This window comes from Topomyia yanbarensis, chromosome 3, assembly GCF_030247195.1.
Source record: "Topomyia yanbarensis strain Yona2022 chromosome 3, ASM3024719v1, whole genome shotgun sequence".
Lineage (NCBI taxonomy): Eukaryota > Metazoa > Arthropoda > Insecta > Diptera > Culicidae > Topomyia > Topomyia yanbarensis.
The window spans coordinates 103,049,967-103,071,069 of NC_080672.1; the positions used below are offsets into that span (position 1 = coordinate 103,049,967).

The following is a 21,103-nucleotide window of genomic DNA, read 5'->3' on the forward strand; positions in this document are numbered from 1 at the left end:
TAAGAATATGGGCAGCATTCATGATGTCAGTGAAAATAAAAACAGAAAGTGACGGAAAACCTTTTTACCTTTCTCATAATGAAGGTTATGTAATCGGTAGGAATTTTGACTGTTTAGACGAGGCCTGCAGGGCCGAATATTTTATACCATTCGACTCAGTTCGGCGAGATCGGAAAAAAGACTCTATGTGTGTAATTTTTTTTTACTTGGTAGTAAAGCACCGACCCAGCACACGTCTAGTAGTTAGACCATATTATCGATTTCGTCCATCGTATGCCAGAATGATGGACTCTGAACAGAGAAGATAACTCTGAACCCTACTCCTCTAAACTCCACCAAGAAATCTGACATTTGCCTGATCCTCCGGATTCCATTTGAAATGACTACTTTGGAGGGAGGCGTGTTAATGCACTTCATTTGATTCCAGGTCTAGCTGGTCGTGCTAGATTTCGCTGGTCTCATAACCGCCATATCAGCCCTGCACGGCATGATATTCTACATGCCCTCCTCTCTACATTGACCAGTTGGATGCCGTGGTCGGTCCAGCGATTCCGATTGGAGGGTGGCTTCCGGTTCACTGGTGCCACGACGACCTTATACTGGTGGTTTGTCGCGTTCGGTGCTACTCGGCGTAGTCCCCGACTGTGCGTGGAGCTAGCCTATCTCGGCGGAGAGTTTCCCGACGAAAAAATGTCTCCCGCAACCGGTGATGGACGCGTTATTCTTCCTTTGATGCAGTCCGGCAGATTGCCGAGGTCAGTCCAGCGATTCCGGGTGGAGGATTGCGTCCGATTCGCTGGTACCCCGACGATTCAAGCCGGCGATCCGCTACGGACTACTCGGCGTAATCCCCGACTGTGCGTGGAGCTAGCCTACCTCGGCGGAGAGTTCCCAGGCAGTGGAAGATTTTTCGAAACCGATACTACCCGGGCAGATGCCGAGGTCGGTCCTGCGATTATGGATGGAGCGTGACTTCCCGTTGACAAGCGCCCCGACAACCATTTGCCGGTGCTACTTCCCGATCTACTCGAACTAGTTCCCAGCGGTGGGCCTAGTCTACTCCGACGGAGAAATTTCCCGACGTTGAAATTTCTCTCGAAATCGTTATTTCGATGCTTATCAGTTAGTTGCCGAGGTCAGTCGTGCGATTCCGGGGAGTCACTTTGACTTTACGCTTGTCCGGACATGCCGCAGACTCAGGTGATTCGCATTTAATGCCAAAAGATCCTGACTACTGCGTTGCACAAGACAAAGAGTTAAGTAGCCGGGAAACTCTAAGCCTGCTCATATGACCCTACTCCACGCTTTTCTAAACTTTCTTATTTCAAATCCTTGCTGTTCCTTGAGTACTATGGCGCTTAATATTGAAAAATATTTCACACCTTATGTATTTTTTATACGGATTTTAAAAGTTATGCGGTTTTTTTTATGCGGTACGTATCCCCCAAAAAAAAATCTTCACCAGGGGTTTCCTGGGACGCAAACTTTTGCCATTTTTTTTCGTTTTGATCTCAATTTTTTTATTTTGTTTCGCAATGTTATCAGTGCACTGGCTTCGGTATATTCAATCAAAACCTCACCGGCTCATTCAACCTCTATGATCCTGCTTCAGTTTACGTCGCAGAACTTGCTGCTATTCAGTATACCCTTGGGATCATTGGTACTTTGTCCAACGATCATTACTTTATTGTAGAGAATAGCCTCAGTTCAATCGAAGCTCTCCGTTCAATGAAACCTAGAAAGCACATTCCATATTTTCTGGGGAAAATCTGGGAGCGCCTGCGTGCTTTGTCTGTAAGATCGTACAAGATTACATTCGTTTGGGTTCCCTCGCATTGCTCCATTCCAGGTAATGAAGAAGGGGACTCTTTAGCTAAGGCGGGCGCTTTAGAAGGTGACTTGTATGAAAGGCCAATTTGTTTCAGCGAATTTTTCAGTATTACTCATCAGAGAACTCTCGAAAGTTGGCAAGCTTCATGGAGCAATGGTGAACTAGGAAGGTGGCTACATTCAATAATCCCTAAGGTATCGACGAAACCTTGGTTCAAGGGGATTGATATGGGTCGGGATTTCATTCGTGTGATGTCTCTGCTCATGTTCAATCATTACACGCTAGACGCTCATCTCCGACGTATTGGGCTTGCAAATTGCAGTATCTACGCCTGTGGCAACGGTTATCACGATGTTGAAAATATTGTCTGGCCATGCGCCGAGTACTGTTCTGTCAGGTCTCAACTGTTGGTTTCCCTTCGGGCCCGAGGAAGATCACCCAATATCCTGGTTCGAGATGTACTGACAAGCCGCGATCTTCTCTATATGTCCCTCGTATATACCTTCCTAAAAACCACCAATATTCAGATTTAACTGCCGCTATTATTTTCTTATCATTCTCAGAAGTGCCCTCTTCTGCCCACCGTACGACGACACAAAGCATCTCTGTCGAATGTTCCAACGACACGAGACCCACAGTACAACATCACACGCGCAACGCGGTGTGTTGCCGATCCGCAAAAAAATGTTTCAATTTCATTAGTTCTCATCAGCTTTAATTTCTCTTTCATCGCACAGGTCTAAGGGTTTGCTCAGAAACACAAATTGTGTTTTCGTTTTTTGGAGTTAGCGTCAATCCGGCGCTAACTTAGTCTTGTCATCAGGGTAGTGTCGAATTCTGATGAGACGAAGTCGAAACGCAAATTCCATAACTAATTTATTTCACTATATAAGTTCTGTAAAAACAGTGAATCATATTTAAACCATCTTGCGAAGATACAAATCCTCTACAATGAACACGAGATGTATAGGTATGAAATGTTGCTATTGGTAGTTGATTTTCCATGTTGACAGAAACAATAAATCTCTGTCAATAATTATTTGTAATTTGACCTTTCAATCTTAAAATCGTAATGACATTTTTATTTGTATTTGTATAAAAAAGTCCAACTGACAATTTGTCTAAATGACTAACTAAACTAAACTAAGGGAAACTAAACATAATTAAACTAGTGACAATAAACGACGACGAAATTGCATGACGAAGTCGAAAATTTCAGCCAACTCTTCGAAGCGACAACTCATTGCTAAAATTGGACAATTGGTAGCGTAGATAAAAGTAAAAGTATTCTGCAAAGTTGTTCAACATAATCAGAGCTACATACAGCTCTAAAAAGACTGACATTGCTAACAGTGCCTCCTACCAGCAGAAGACAAAAGATTAGTCAGTAAGATTTTAAGCCTGGGGCCACATTATGCAACCAATTTGAATCGACTTTTTCATACAAGCTCGTATACAATAAACCTTTCGTTTCGAGATACGTAATGTCACCCCTGTTTCTAATGACCCTGCCATTTCTAGTTTTCCGATCTGCATATTTCGCATACTTGCTCTCACTTGAGTACTACCCAAGTAGCAATTTAAGCTTTATAGCATGCTACAAGTGTAAACTAAGTTTTATGAGTGGCTATAAAACTATCATAAAACCTCAATTGTTACTAGGGTATGACTCTAAATTTTCATAACTTTCCCTACTCAGTAATCTCTAGCTAATTGAATATTGTTGAAAAGTAAAAAACATATTTTGTTTTCTCCTTTTTTATTTCGAATATGTTAGTCACATTTTCTTTTTTACACTTTAACGACATTCAAATAGCTAGAGATTACTGGATAGGGAAAGTTATGAAAATTAGAGCCATAGTACTCAAGTGAGAACAAGGATGTGAAGTAAAAGGATCGGAAAACTAGAAGTGGCAGGGTCATTAGAAAAGGCGGTTGTCACGGTAAAGATGGACACGTCTATCTATACCAGGACACATGCTAGTGAACTCGGGTGATTCGTAGTTATGCTACCTAAGCTCGACCCTCATTAGCAGAAGACAAAGATTAAGCCCGTACGATGTTCTAATGACGCTGCTACTTCTAGTTTTCCGATCTGTTTACTTCACATCCTTGTTCTCACTTGAGTACTATGGCTCTAATTTTCATAACTTTAGAATAGAATAAATCCAAATGATCAATGTTGGAATCGGGATGACGTTATATCACACATTTCATAGCAGTCGATCGCAATATATTGCAACACTATTCCAGCACTGCACGACTAGCACTCCAAACCCATAAAATTATGATAAGAAATCCGGAATGCCCGGCACTCGGATCGTTGCCACCGGAGATGATGACCTGCAACGATGGCCCTCCACGAGAGCGCCATCGTCGGCAGTAGCATTCAAGTACCTACAGAAGCGCTGCCTGCCGGCACCGATGCATGGTGTGCGGGGCAAATCTTAATCTCACCTTGCCGCGGCGTTCACCACACGGAAGCGTCGTGCCGCCTTTTTCGATCAAGCTCGTTGACGGTACTTACAGTTTTCATACGTACATTTTTTTTCTGCCCCAAAGCTTTATCGATCAGCTCGCGGCCGGAACGGAGGATGACAGCGTTGGTTTTTGTAATGAAACGGTAGAAAAAAAAATATGCGAAGACGTGGGCACCGGGCAGCCAACGTCCACCCAGAAGCCGCGGAATAAAAAAAACAATCGCCGCTCCACAAGTTCAGCTGCAGCGAAAATGTTATTGGAACAAAAAATAACGTCGAAAGAACAACAAGCGGTCAAGCCGCAAGACCATGGCGGCGACGATCGACCGTTGCTTCTGTCCGTGCCTGGCTGCCGGGCAAATCTTTGTCCGCAAGGGGATGAGGGCACCGCCAGCAAACGCGAGATGAGAAAGAGGGCTAATCTAGCGGCACAATAAACATTTTCATATATTGTTGTTATACGGGAAAGCGATAAGACGCAGATTAATGGAAAGTAGCGAGTGATTTTGGATGATTAGTCTCCTAGCAGGGTGATTTGGCCTCATCACCTTGAGAACTTGCTTCAATGTTCTGATCAAACTTCGTTAAATTTTCAAGTAGCAGATTAACAAATATCTTAAAATTATAATTACCTATAGAACTGCAAGACTTTTCTTAACATTGGCTCCACGCAATTGACTTTGACCAGTTGATCGAGAACTTCGTGCTTCTTGTTGTGTATTGTGTTTTTATTATGCTCCGTTTTGTTTTTCTCATCCACTATCCCTCCTCCACTAACCGAATTTCGTTCGTCAGAGAAGAGGCAACCGCACCACCACAAACCCGCCATCCACGGTTGAAGAGTATTGCCCTACCTTTGGGCTTATTTTATTTTAGAGTAAATTTTTTCAGTAGTCTCCTTCTCTTTCAGTGCTCCTATAATTCATGCCAAATCGAAAACAATGTATGTTATGAAACAGGTTCCGATAGATAGATCACACGACGAACTTGACCAGAATACGGTGATGAGGAGCTTTTCAGAGATCGGCTCGTTTATTATTCACAGATTTTTGTTTTCGTTCGCTTTTGGCGATTTTATTAGGCCTTTCTACGTTCTTCAAGAAACGCCCTCACAAATAGGTTACGTTCGAGCAACGTAAATTCTGGGTCACTGACCGATAGTTAGACAGGCGCGGATATAGGAGAAACTTTGGACGATAGCGTTGAGAGCAGTTTCTATCTGTTTACTTGTTTCAATAATTGCAACGTAACTAAGTCCTAAGCTTCTGTGTCCTCAAAAACTTTAAAGCTCATGAATTATTTATCACCTAGTACAGTATTTGTCATCAATGTGCAGAGCCTGGCCTCTAAACTAATTATGCCTCTGTACGAATCCAATTACCGCAAGGTCACCGCAGCGCGCGGAAACAAATGCCGATGGCACCTAAGGAAGGTGCGATCGAGTGGCTGCCACACATTCGAGAAACACTCCTACTCCTCCTGGTGGCTGCCGGCAGCATTCGTGGTGGCGGCAAGTTAAAAGGCTAGACGACTGAAATCGTCAGGGAAAATGCATCCAATCGCTTAGAAGCCGTAGATCATATTCCCACTAGTATGTGGCTGGCGTTCGAGCGGGCGAGAGATATGTTAGGGGTGGGAGATCCTCGCAAAACTGAAAACCATATGAGATCGTGATTAGCGATGAAGATCTGGCTACCCATAAAGACCTCCCGTTTGTAATCAACGGTCGATGGGTTTAGGCTGTGATGAAGCATGCGGCCTACGAATGGCTGTAGGATAACGCATAGAGCATACGCTTGAACCATTGATGCATAGTGATGTTGGCGCACAAGTGTGTGATCTACTTCGCTTGTGTCTATTGCCCTCCGCTAAACGATATTGTGGGATATATGTGGGATAAATGGAACCTTTTAAAAGCATAAATATCGCACTGTAGCTCGTTGGAAGGGTCTCGCAGAGGTCTCTGAAGGGGAACAACGTGATCGTGTATGATGGGGAGAAAATGTTTTTATATTGTTTTCATATCCACGTCGGCGGAAAGTGATCATGTGCTGGATGGCTGTCCGGTTAGGTAGTACGGGGCGAGATGACGCGATCTTGTTGACGACGACGCGGGACTTATGATGCAGGCTTCTGGTACTATTGCTACTAACCGCTGATGATGATCGCGTGAGTTTGTAAAGTGATGTCTGGAGAAAGGCGGATTCGCTGTGGTTTGCTATGGGCATGATTAGTGTGTGTGTGTGAGTGCTACCCTTTTAACAGAATACCTGACACACGTGCAGGGTGATAGATGGGAAATCCCTGGATGGTGTAAGGAGCCTTTTCGACAGACTCTTGATGCCTTTGATAACTGTAAAATTTTGCGAAATGGCACGAGCATCTGTTTTAAAATAGATAGCGTGAAATTCAAATGGGAAACCTATATATTTATTTTAAATTGAAAGCTCCTAACAGGCGGGTTTATAACGCCATCAATGTCATTGCCAAGAGCAACTTCGTTGATAACTATGCAAAGGGTTCTGTCTTTTCAAAGTACCTTATAATTATCAAAAAATAACTGACAATATGTTGACCTTTTCAGAAAAAATATTAAAACCTACCTAATTTCACAAGCAGCTCAACCACGTGGGAAAAAGGGGAATTGGGGACACACTTTCCTGATAAATAATTTTGTTTAATTATCCATATTTTTATTGAACCTACAAATCTTTTTTCTGCGTCTAGAATATGGTGCCCTTGTTGAAATACGTTAGATAATTGTTGATCATCACGACGGTCTCACTCTGATTATATATATGCGTTTACTAAGTATCCGTGTCAGCCGGTTTCAGAAAAATCCAGAATCTGGAGCAGTACGGATTCGTTCGGATCCAGTTGAGTCATCGGGAACTGTTCGTTGGTGTTGAATGAATAAGTTTGATTTTTCACAAAGAAACCTAGCTCGTTCCATATTCTGCTGGTGCAATGTCAAAATAATATGCTATTGAATACGAAAACTTCTCTAAGATGAACGAAATTAATTTGTGCGACCAACGAAATCGTTTGTAAAACTACACAAACATTTATTTAAATAAACGAAACGTTTCGTTTCATCCACGAAAAATAATGCTGTTTTACCAATTTTTTTACCATTTTCTTCAAACGGCTATAGTCCAAAAGAGACAAATTCTACAAAAAACGTTGTAGGAGTGATTTTCACAAAATTAGTCAAATTTTTGAATAAAAATATTGAAAAAATTCTTTATCGACCCCTACACTGAAAAAATCGATTTTAAAAATATAAAGTCGATTTACAAAAAACCGCATCTTTGATTTGGATAAAATTTTGTTCCAAGATAGGTAAAAATTCAAGTTGGGCACTTTCAAGGAAAAAAAGTTATTTGAAAAAAACTTTTCCTTGTCCAAACTGAATTTTTTTTCAGTGTATTTTTGTTGAAAACTAAACCAATGAAAGTCATGATCATCGTTATGAGAAGAAATATCGACTGTGATGTAGATGTTCCGGATTTATATTTCGGCTTAGCAGACTACGGAAGGTTTTTTTTAACGAAAAATGTTTTTCTTTGTCCGACGTTTCCATGTGGATTCAAAAAACTCTCCGTAGACTGCTAAACCGAAATATAAACCCGGGTCATAATCATCTCAGAATCCAATTTCCCAACTGCTAGCTGCCTGACACTCGTAAAAAGTATCAGTAACGAATTTGGAATATATTCATAACAAACTTGAATGAGGACTGGAAGACTAGAAGACTGGTAGATTGGAAGATTGGAAGACTGGTAGATTGGAAGATTGGAAGACTGGAAGACTGGAAGACTGGGAGACTGGAAGACTGAAGATTGGAAGACTGGAAGACTGGGAGACTGGAAGACTGGAAGACTGGAAGACTGGAAGACTGCAAGACTGCAAGACTGCAAGACTGCAAGACTGGAAGACTGGAAGACTAGAAGACTAGAAGACTTGAAGACTGCAGTTCAGTTGTTCATCTCAAAAATGATAAATTTTATGAAAAAATGATAAATTTTATGAAACAGCTTAGCTTAGCTTAGTTGACCGCCCGTGAGTTGCCCGTGATTGATCAAAGCCTGTTGAAATTGCATATTGAACCAATTGAATGATACTTGGGAGTAGTTCATCATACTTAACGTGCAACCTAAAGAGACTAAGATTATAGTATGATCAATAACGTAGATGGCCACGCCCATGCAAGTCAATTTTGGGATGGGAAGGAATGTTAGTTCAACACTTGTGACTATTATGACCGAGGAATTCTCTGCATCATCCACGAGTATCACAGGATAGGATTGGGGTTAGTAGGTAGGGAGATGAATCAGGATATATCTTGGTAGATATTGTGATTTAGCTAAGTACCCACGAGCTTTGTCTTTTCATTTTAGATCAAAGTTTTCAGGTGTGCGACCTCCAGTAGAAATATGAATCCATTCAAATAGACATTTTAAAAAATTTTCTTCTGTGGGTTGTAATGAAAGGATGAAGCCGCATGGAATATTGTAGAGGTCTATTCATCTATAGACAATATGATCTTAGCAATATATACGAAGTCGCTCGCGATCAATTTCCGAGAATTCGAAACGAACAATTTGAACTCCGAACAGCCGGCCATCGGGAGTAATGCTTCTTATTAACACTTCAACAATAATTTTCAAAGTTTGCAGTAAAAAGAAAGCGTACAAATGTATAAAAGATATCCCAAATGAATGTGAAAAAAATCACTACGAAATGTTAATGACAAGTTGGTATCTCCACTCTCCCTATCAGATACGTTCCCATAATTGGGTTAAATACCAATTGCAAATGACATGTTTATTATGCGTAACAAATATAATAAACACTACGACAGGTGATCCCTCGGTGATCCAGAAGAAGAATGGATGGGAGAACAGCAATACTAGCAAATACCGACTACCATATGAGCGGTGCAAATTCGAACGAGTGACGAAGAATACTGCGCTGGATGATTTTGAAAAAAGGACCAGGAGTCCGATTTTACGTAGTTTTAGCTTCCGAAGGCCCTACATTTTCTGACAAAGTGAAGTTCTGGAATGTTGAGATTTTTATCACTGTTTAGGAAAGCAAAAGTATCACAAAGCTAGTGTCAGGCCTTCATGAGACCAAGAAGTCAGTTTTGGAGGTATTCGTAAATGTAGATTTGTCGGTTGTCGGTTCCAGATTTGATAAAAAAAAAATACCTAATTTAACACATCTACAGATCGCTTGCAACATAAAAAACTTTTTGTGCAATTCGACAGCTCCATCTTAGGCCAATTCAATAAATTTCCTACATGAAAGTTTCCTTTTTTCAAAAACGGTTTTTAAAGCAAAGCTTTGGAAGTTAAACCTTGGCGTGGAAGTGCCGGTATATTAATATATTCTGTTAGTGTAGAATTAGATTTCGTCCTTTACGGCTAATATACAACCGCCAGAAGAAACTTAATCCTTAAAGGCGCAAAGCAAATTTGAAAAAAATTAAATTTTCTGAAAATTGTCTAACAGTTTTAATACGTTACTATGATGATTTTGAGATGGTTTTCGCAATGTTGTTTTAAAACAACATTGCGCATTTAAGGGTTAAAACGTTGGTACACAATCGAGAATGGCGAATCAGAAAAGGTAAGTATATGTCAGTGATTCACTAAATACAGAATGGAAAGAGGGTAATATGGAAAACCTTAAGGTCCGTCCAGGTTAAGTCTTCGGTTCGGAGCAATACCTCGAACTCCTAGGAACTCCTAGCATATTGTTAGTCGCCTCTTACGACATGTGAGCAGTTCCCAGAGGTTCTATTCTTGGCTGAAATAGTGCAAAAAGATTTCAGCCCGCCGGACACCACACGGCTTAATGATAAATTTTATGAAACAATTGACAAACTTTTCTAAAATTTATTTTATGTTTTTATGGAGCAGCAGCACAATACAAAAATAAGAAAAAGCTAGATTCCAGTCAAAGTATAAATTAAGCGCAGAATGCCATTTTTTGCAACATCCCATGGAAAAGGACCCTGTGATGCTATTGGTGGCACACTCAAGCGAAAGACCGAGAGAGCCAGTCTTACTCGCGACTATGGAAATACCATAACAACTCCCCGAGAGTTTTGTAACTGGGTAGTTGAACAAACTGATAAAAATATCACAAAATCAAATTTCTGCTACATATCCACCGAACAGCACAGCATAATGTAAGAAAAACTTGAAGAACTGCATAATAACGCCAAAAAAAATCTGGCACTTGGAAATTCCAGTTTTGTGCCTATTCCTGGTGGCAAAGTAGAGGCGAAAAAGTATTCTAATTCAGAAGATGAACCAAAAATTTTGGCATTGCATAGAAATAATACAAAATAGCATGCATGAATATAGTTTTAAGGCAAATGTTATATATCAAAATAAATAAATAATTGTGTAATATTCAATACATAATGTTGTTGGTATTTCTTTCCCTGATCCTTCCTCAAAAAAATAAAGAAGAAATAATGGAATATTTGTTTAATGACATTAACTCTTTTCAGTGGGATTCTTGATTACTAAAATTATATTAAACACTTTTACCGTTGTCTTCCGTTTTAATTCCACTATGATGACATCATGACATTTTAATTCCACTATGATGACATCATCATAGTGGAATTAAAACGGAAGACAACGGTAAAAGTGTTTAATATAACATTCCACTAAGTAGCTCAAAACAGTGCTTTGTTAAAATACTAAAATTATAGTTAGTTTTTAAATTAGACAATATCTTCGCACAAACTGAGTTTTATTTGATTCTGAGATGATTATGACTTTCATTGGTTTAGTTTTCGATAAAGATACACTGAAAAAAATTCAGTTTGGAAAAGGAAAAGTTTTTTTTCCTTGAAAGTGCCCAACTTGAATTTTTGACGGTAGCTAGGGAACATAATTACCTATCTTGGAACGAAATTTCATCCAAATCAAAGATGGGGTTTTTTGTAACTCGACTTTAAATTTTTAAAATCGATTTTTTTTTCTGTGCAGAGGACGATTTTTTTAAATATTTTTTTTAAAATTTGACTAGCTTTGTAAAAATCACTCTTACAACATGTATTTGTAGGATTTGTCATTTCTAGACTATAGCCATTTGAAAAAAATTGGTAAAAAAAGTTTGCCCATTTTTAAAAGACAGTCTAGATCATTTTTGAAAAACAAAGTATGCAAAGTGGTTTTTTGTGACAAAGTCTTCATGTACAAAAAGTTTCATTAAAATCTGGGAGGGTGCTGCTAACTCTGAATACGATTTGGTGCGAAATGCGTCATATGTAAAATTTACGAAAACTTGTTCACCAAGCGGCCATTCTTCAGTTCATGGAATGAACGAAACCTACTATTTACAATGCACGAAAATACTTTGTTGCAGAAAACGACGAATGAGCTCGTGCATTGCATGATCAATTTCATTATATTTACGAATTTATATTTTCAGTGTATATACCGATTGATAGAAGAAATTATTGAAGCGACCTTGACGAAACTAGCTCGAAATAAAAGGCCTAATTTGACAGTTTAACACATTCAGTTTGTTTCAAAAAGAATTACTAAACATGCCTTTTCTACAACTTTGTGGAAGACCCCTAGTTTCTTTCATTGTTCTTTTAAAAGTTTGTGTTGGCATCCTCCACAGGAAATAAAATTAAAAACAAGATGGATGGGTAAGGTCAGGGACATAACCGTAATGAGAGAGAGTACATTTAAGTAGTCCCCTTCTCGCTTGGGCCATAAAAGTCATTGGGATGATTTTTTTTAAGTTTGATCTATGACAATCTCAGTCGTTATTTGTCAAATTCGAAAAAACTAAGGATGAGTAATGTTCGGGACATAATTGTGATGTTGACGTAGGACTGTTCGTTGGCATACCATATTATTAAAATTCTGCTTGTAACTCTTTTCATCGGCTACATTTACATATTAAGATTGACAAACTACTATTCCATGGCTGGTTATGTTGAATATAATAGTGGAAATGTATATTATATATTCAGTACGATTTGAACATACATACAATGGGTCGACAACCACGAACTTGAGATGCTATGTTGTGACGCCGAAACACTTGAAACCAGCGGCGGATTCAGGAGAAGGGTCCGAGGGGTCCGTATAATATTTAATTAGCTCAATTAGCGTTAGCTCAATGTTTTCTTTCGGAAAACTTATTTTATCATGCAGGGGTATGCGTGTGAAGGGGATGAATAACTCACAAAACCGAACCACCCCCACAGCCTATTTTGGTATGCCCACTAGGTGAAGGTGATTGGTATGAGATAGGGATGGGTCTGGAGAGGAAGCATGAGGTGGTCGTTTGAGGGGAGGTGGCTTGATGGGGGGAGTGGCTTGATGGGGCGACTTGAGGAGAGGGGGGTATCGCGAAGAGCGGTGTGTAATGTGTGGTAGTGGGGGGGACAACCCCTCACCGCATATCCTCTGTTAAAATACAGAAAACGCCCCTGTTAAAATACAGAAAACGTATATAAGTCAAAAAAAAAAATTAGCCGGGATTTGGTTGACGATTTTCAGAGTGATTTCATAACCTTTCTACATGAACATGAAAGTTTCTGCACGTAGTGTTTTCAAAAAAAGATTGTTCGATTATCGTATTTTATACAACAAAACTATCTAAGAACAAGTTATAAAGAATACAAAAAATATACACTGAAAAAAGATGTGACTTTTTTCACAAAAACAAAAATTTATGTTAAAAATTTCAATCGCAAAAAAAATATTATTTTTTATTTTGTCGACACGAACCTACAGAAAAAAAACATTTTGAATGTGATTGCATGATGCCGAAATTATCGGTAGAAAAGTTTTTTAAATGATAACTTTATACATGTTTTTAAATTTTATTTTAACTGGTATACAAAACTGTAATTTGATAACAGAATGTGATTCTAAGTATCATTTCAAATCAAAATGCATTTATCATAAATCTTCCAAAATGCGATAGTTGTCGAGATATTTGGAATTTTGCTCCAAGAGAATCAGTTAATTCGTGTAATTATGCTCTTTTTAAAAGTTATTCGCGTTTTCCAATCATAAAATGTCAACAATCTAATATTTATCGTTTTAAAGACTTAAAAGAAACTTTTTCAGTGTATTTGGATCATGGAGATGCTTTCAATAAAAAAGTTTCCCAAAAATAACAATTTTTGACATATTTGTATAGCTCATACTATTTGAAGTTAAAAATACAATTTTATTTCTGAAAACAATTCCAAATGTAAAATGGCTCGAATTGCTCATAAAAAACATTTTCTGGAATACAAAAGTTCGCTAGATATTTTTAATTTTTTTTCTTCAGCACAATTATTTTGCTTTATTACGACGTTTTCATAAGTTATTCGCGATTCCACATCCCATCCCCTTCATCGTTATGGAGATAATGATTGATGAAGCCATGGACTCGTGCATCTTAGACACAAATGTTATTGTTTCACCAAATTCAGACCTATCACTATACTGCCGCTAGAAGCATAATTGTCCCATGTGTATAGGGATTCCCATAGCACATGAGACAGTTATGCTTCTAGCGGCAGTATAGTCGTAACAAAATGATCCATTTCTGTAATTATCATCTCCAACTGTAAAAGTGCAGAAGCGCAAAATGTCATTTTCTTTACCAAACACTCGCAACCAGTGTCGTGTCAAAGCTTACCAAGATTATTTCGGAAGGAAAATTTATGGTCCAAATGGTGGAGCCACGTATCTGGTATAAATGATAATCACACAGTGCGGATAAAGGCCGATATGCATAAGAAAGCTTGGGCTTATTCCGGCCCCAAGTTAAACCACTTTATGTAATAAAATGGGCAAAGAACGGTATGACAAAACAGTATTTTATCGTAATCGAACTAGCACAGGTTATACTTAACAAGGCTCGTGTTGTTTTATTTGGCCTGAAGCAAGCAAACGCGGTTGCCTGCGATCAGCTCTTCGCATTAGAGTAGCGCGTACCTTCACTAGACGTGGAGATTGACGGTGTGGTCAGCGTATCGAGTTTGACCTTTAAAGACTTTCTGAAGCACGGAGTTGGCCGATTCATGGCCTGCTCGCATCAGCCAGTTAAGATAGATATGAAAACTCATTTCCCATTCGACTCGTTTTGAGTGGCTTTCGTCGGGTCTGCTTTACCTAGCCACGTCTATCAGGAATCAGAATATATCAGAATATATTGGCTCTCTATTGTGGTCAGACTCCTAACGATCTTTTGACAAAATAATACCCAGCAATACCTAATTTATAGTCAGAGACTCAGTGAAAAGGAGGACTGCTAATGTTTTCTGACTTTGTGGATTGGATCTTCAAATCCTTCGATATTTCATATCTTTTTAAAGTACTTTTAACAGCAGTTTTCCCAAGAGGAAGAACATTTTTGAAGCAGTTATGATCTGCAGCCCAATCGCAGGACTACCATTCCTTAAATTGATATTTTTAAGTATTTGATACTTCCTAATAAACGATATTGAAGTTATCGCTTGTCAAATAAAAATCAAAGCGAAAGAACTTTTAATTTTAGTTTTTCGATATTTCACTTATCTGCTCCGTGCTTGCTTTTAGAAGTTTTTAACTCCCACGGAGCATCATGAGGACCCCTTCTCAATTTCAATAGATAATTTCTGATATATAATCTTTGCGATTAGTTTAATATGATACTTTTAAGGAAAGGTGATATGGCATGGATTCCTGGGATACCATCGCATGCAAGTGCACTAGATTGATCTCTTTGGTCGACTACGCTGCTGTTAGATTGCTCCTGGAAGGTAATTTCTGATCGCAACGATCATTTAGCAATCATTTATTACCGGTGTAAGCCGCGAGGATTCGACTAATGTTTCGTATGACTTTACACGAACAATCGATTGGAACAAATATGAGAGTGAAATAAAATTGATTCGTGTGAAAAAAGCGGTTATTGGCGTCGGTTTGTCGATGGTTTTTCGAGAGAGACATCCATGAGCTTTCTATGGAACACTGATAAAAGAATGCGTAATCGAAAAGTAACGATCGAAAGCGAGGAATAGAGGTCCAAAAAGGTCAAATTTCGTCAAAAAAAAACTTTTTTCGAGGTTGCATCAAATATCGACGTTTCATGCATTTTAAAGTCATTTGGCATCAAAAATGCAAATTTGATTTTGAAATTTTTCTTAACTACCCCTTTTGAGAATTTTTCATTTCAGTTTGCATGGGATGTGGCTGCAACCTTTTCTTCAACCCGTAACTCCGGAACCGGAAGTCCAATCAATAAAAAATTAATAGCAGACGATAGGAAAGTTGTACCTTTCATTTGAGACAATCGGTCCAGCCTGAGGTCTGAGGTCCAGGTCTGAGGTCCAGGTCTGAGAAATAGAGGTGACATTTTTCCACATACACACATGCACACATACACACATATATGCAAACATACACACACAGACATTTTCCGATCTTGACGAACTGAGTCGAAGAGCATATGACACTCGGCCGTCCGGGTCGCGATTAGGTTGACGATTTTCAGAGCGATTGCATAACCTTTCTATAGGAGAAAAGCAAAAACATCGTTACATGCGTATAACACAATCTAACGGACGACAACTAAAATTTTGGATTTTTTTCAAGGCCCCTATGCACGGCGTTGCGTATTTCGTTGCTTAGAATACTCGGTTGTATTAATACCTTGTTCATCCAATGACGAAGAAGATGATTAGCAGGACACTGATGACTTATGAGCATGTTAATAACAAAAAATAGCTTTAAATGTTGGAATATATGAAATGGACTATAATATTGTAAATGTTTATTGATTTCGCCTAATGGTTTATTTTTCATGCTTCATAATACAAATAATTTATTAAAACGCTAGTCTATTTTACCCCACATTATTCCAAGGATCCCTTTAGATCGCCCTATGATTTATATATGTATCAATAGGGCATATTTTGCTGAACAACATACAAATAAAACCGAAAACTGTAAAAAATCAAATAAAAAAATTACAGTAAAACTTTTTTAAGGGGGTATTCCGACATGTACTTCAATTTCACCCTATAACTTTTTTCGCTTAACAGATAGCCATTACGCTACTTCAACAAGGTCTCATAAAATCATTTCGTCTACAAACTTTCCATACATGACTATCAATTTTGACAACAACTTGTAAAGTTTTATCTGCGTATATACCCCCATAAATCAAAATTGTATATTAAACTATTAAAAAACAATGAAACCATTCCGAAGACATCAAAGGGCCATAACCAATAGTTTCGTCGTAAATACGTCCAATTTTTTTTTTCATTTCGTCCCACTGTGCGCCGTCGATGCTCTCTCCCTCTTTGAAAAAATAAGGACCGATGATTATTTTGGAGCATACTCCGACCCAAACAGTTACATAGCTACAATGGCACTAAATGACGTTTCAGAATTGTGTTTAGTTGTCAATATCGGGTGGAAAATGGCGGAGTTGTTCAATGTTAAAATAGCCCAGCCAGCCTTTTTGAAGGTATATCCAAGTTGCAACTGAATAATGCGCGTTTATATACCCCCAAAAAAGTCGCACTACATGCACGAAATCGTATATGCGAGGCGATATACGTACATAGCGATTAGAATAGACGATTTCTGACATCAACATACACGTTAAGCGCGATAATTTATAGTATGAAAGAGATTTTAGAGGATGTATTTACGAGTGGGAATGTGAGACAATATCAGATTAGACTCGATATCCATAACCAGTATACGATTAGGTTAAACTATATACGATTAATTCTGGTTCGTCGGTAAAGAAGATCAAATGTTAAAAACAGTAATTAGGTACATCAATCATCTTCAGTATAACAAAAATACGTAAAAAGCGGGCTTTGGGAAGAAAAAACGAACTGAAGTCGAAACCGACCACAGATTACCTTCGATATTAAGACCGGATTCGAACTTAAACATTCGCCATGTATGCAGCAATCTCATTTCAAAGATATGAGAAAAGTCGTAATTTCGCGAAATCGGTGATATACTAAATCGTATATAACTTTTTGAAGTCATTGTGATGTATATCGAAGTCGTACATATGTATGCTGCTTACTGACTATTCCCTCAGATAGGAACGACCACATTGACTTGTTTAAGTTGTTAATCCGACATTGATCGAAATAAAATACGATCACATGCGAGCAAAGATACGATTTTTAATGATTTGAATATTTGTAGCTATATGAATATGAAATGTCAGTGCTCTACGACCAACTCCGCTCGAATACGAATTAACTAGAACATCAATGTTATTTTGAATGACAAGTCTTATTCAAATCATGTGTTTAGTAATATGCAATTACAAATCAATTTCTGCAGACTGAAATCGACTGTCACAACGATTTTGACTCTTTGTAGACATCTTTACGATTCTTTTTCTACATTGTTATACGATTGATGGTTTGCAGGGAGGATACATCCAGATGGCGCACCCTGTATTTCCGATCAGATAGTGCAAAAATTTTGCGATTTCGTTGCATAGAACGAAAGTTATTCGCATTTAAAAACCGAGAAAATTTCTTAGCAGAAATTTTTGAAACGGGACCCCAGTATTGAAATGTTAGAAGTATTCTACTTCAAAATATCGATCATTATTGTACACTTTATCGTTCGTTATCTCAGTTACACATAAACATAAATAGGATAGACAACATTCAAGAGCAGAAAAATTGGTTGTAGCATTGATCATGAAGTAAGCTAGATCGATTAGAAGCGAGAAAACAACCCCGTGCCGTACCGTGAAAATTCAAGTCTTCTCGGTGCCGGGAGGAGTTGCCGTTGCACCGTCCAGGCTCAACCAGTTCACTTGAGATTTTGTAAGCGTATGACACTCTTCGTTTTATCTCAAATTTCTACGACGAGATAGTGTTTGCTTCGACTTGATGTCAGCTTCCTCGAGCTGTTATATATCTCAAAATAAAATTTTAACGACATTCAATTAGCTAGAGATTACTGGGTAGGGAAAGTTATGAAACTTAGAGCCATAGTACTCAAGTGAGAGCAAGGATGTGAAGTAAACAGATCGGAAAACTAGAAGTGGCAGGGTCATTAGAACAGGCTTAATAAACGAACACCCAAATCCATCATTCACACTTATCAGCACAAGAGAAGCGAATATATTCGCTTGTTGCGTGCATCTTCTCGGTTTTCCTATAGGAACTTTGGGATTGATTGCAACTCCCGGCCCTACACCGAACCTTGCCGAATAATGCTGCGTGTACAAACAAAATACACTTTGTCAGCAGCAGTACAACCAATCGATCCGGCACTCTCCACTAGACCCGATCACCCATACGCAGGCACTGGCTGGTGGGCAACGTCAAACCGAACCGTACATACAGTCCCCGGCTTGCTTACGAACCGCGAGCAACGAGAGAGCTAATTTAACAACCTTCCAAATAAGGATGCACATGTTTGAATACGGGGGCTATATTACGTCACCTGGAGCTGCCAGTGCGAAATTCGCTCCGTTCTTCACTTATTTCCGCAGGAAACGTAATAATTTCATGATCGGAATCGAACTGCAGCCCGTTGGAATTAGATTAAATTAATACTGAAGTTCCAGATGGCACCCTCCCAGCGGCGCCGCATAACGTTACGCCGTTCGGTCTGATCTCAGTCAGCAGCAGGCAGCGATGCGGTCTTGGGCTTAGGTAAGCAAGCAAAACGAACGAACGAACGAGCGAGCGAGTGAGCAGACCAGCGTACGACTCGGACGGCCGCGCCGACGTCGCCGTATCTTCAGTGTTCTTTGCCACCGCCGCCGCTTAAAGGCCGCGATCGTCCGAAACACAACAAACGTGCACCGTGGAGTGTTATGCCCGTGAGAGATAGTGAGAGTACGATCAGCCGCGATCATTTGGCTGGAAGTCGTTTTTTTCACTTTCGGCCCGGTCCATTGAAAATGACGGGACAGACGGTAGTCTCGTAGCTACTCGCTCTTCTCCTATCGTGCTGAGACCTACCTCCCCCCACCACCGCTTTGCGGCGATATCGACGCTGCCCGCATATTCAAACTGCTATCAATCTCGCGGAATAGAGAGCCCATTGAACTGATTGCCAAATTGCTGCCGGTTTTAGAGGTGGCTATTGTTATCGCTGGAATGTAGAGCTAGGTGCTTTTCTAAGGAGGTCGCGCCCCAACAGGGCGGTGGTCAACAGAAGCAGGTTTGTGCTTACAGCAAGCACCTTTCGGAGTTGCTAGCTGTGAATAGTGGAGAATTTCAGGTATTGTTTTTACAGTTTTTAATGTTTTATGAGGATTGGCTTTCAAGCAGTGTAAAAGTATATATCATGCTGTCAATTTCTTAAGATGAGGGTAGCAAAAACGATAGGACACCCTAAGGCAATCGTATCCTGTTTAACCTAATCGAAGTAAATCAAATAGGAACGAAATTCAAGGATCTGTCAACCTCGATTAAAACGTTTAGATGATCAAAGAATGATGATCAGAAAACGAAATGCGGTGTGACGAATTCGTGAATAGGCAAATATTGGCATTTTCGACAAATCTATTAGTTATGACGCTTTCATGAATCGGTATCAACTGGATTAATAGTTTTTGAAACAGCTCATAAGCAAATAAATATAGTGAATATAGACAATAGACCTCTCCACATTTTGAAAAAATTTTGAAATATACATGGGTCAGCTCAAATCTTTGTTTTAGGTGTGAATTTCAGAACTTTCGTGAAAAATGGATTCATTTGAACATGATTTAAAGGTGTCTCCAATCAAAAATCGTGTTTTTGCTATGTTTCCATAAGAAGATCACTTACACTCTGATTTAATTGGTCCTACATGCCCACATATCATCAAAGGTTGTTCCTTAGACATATCATAACATGTTTTAACAGGTCAACATAGCTCTAATCGTAATAGAAAATTTGGATTTTTATTTAGAAAAGAATGCCAAAGCCAAGAAAAAATACTACTAATTTTCCTTGGTTTTGATAAACTTTTCTATATAAAAATCAAGTTACCAAATTTCCTATTGCGATTAGAGCTATGTTGATCCGTTAAAACATGTTAAGATATGTCTAAGGAACAACCTTTGATGATTTGTGGGTATGTAGGGCCTATTAAATCAGAGTATAAGTGATCTTCCTATCGAAACATATCAAAAACACGACTCTAAATCATATCCAAATTAAACCATTTTTGGCGAAAGTTCTTAAATTAACACCTAAATTAAAAATTTGAGCTGACCCATGTATATTTCAAAACTTTTTCAAAATGTGGAGAGGTCTAATAGACAACTTATCGTGGATCTGGGCAATTTTTGGTCTAAAAAATATTTGGGATATATGGTTTAACAACTATTGAAATTTCTCAATATCCTGATGTGTCACTAAATTACAATTTTTGAATTTGTATTGGACACGCTGATTTCTGCCTCGGCGCTGTACTGTTCCACTACTGTCACGTGTCCTCTTCACCGAAGGAACCAGATTCCCAGAACACCCAAAAGAATGAACAGTATCACCAAAAACACTAAAAAAATTCTGTATTGCACTTATTTGCAAAATCAAGAAATTTGGTACATCGCAAACCGATCAAAAACTTTTCTCTTCGCCAGAGGAACCAGGTTCCCGGGATACCTCGTAGAGTGGCCAATCACTAAAAACACTCAGAATGTTTTCCTATTTCCTAAATAATGATATACGATGAACCATGAAATTTTTCACAACGAGCGAGTTGTTTAGTTGTTTGGTCGTTTCCGGAATGTAGGTCGCGGAAACTAAAACTAGACTAATTATTTG

General features: G+C 38.9%; 1 protein-coding gene across 1 annotated transcript in view; it reads right to left on the reverse strand.

Moving 5' to 3' along the window:
• LOC131692636 (serum response factor homolog) overlaps positions 1 to 21,103 on the reverse strand; it is a 629,792-nt gene that overhangs the window by 361,205 nt on the left and 247,484 nt on the right. The window lies entirely within an intron of this gene.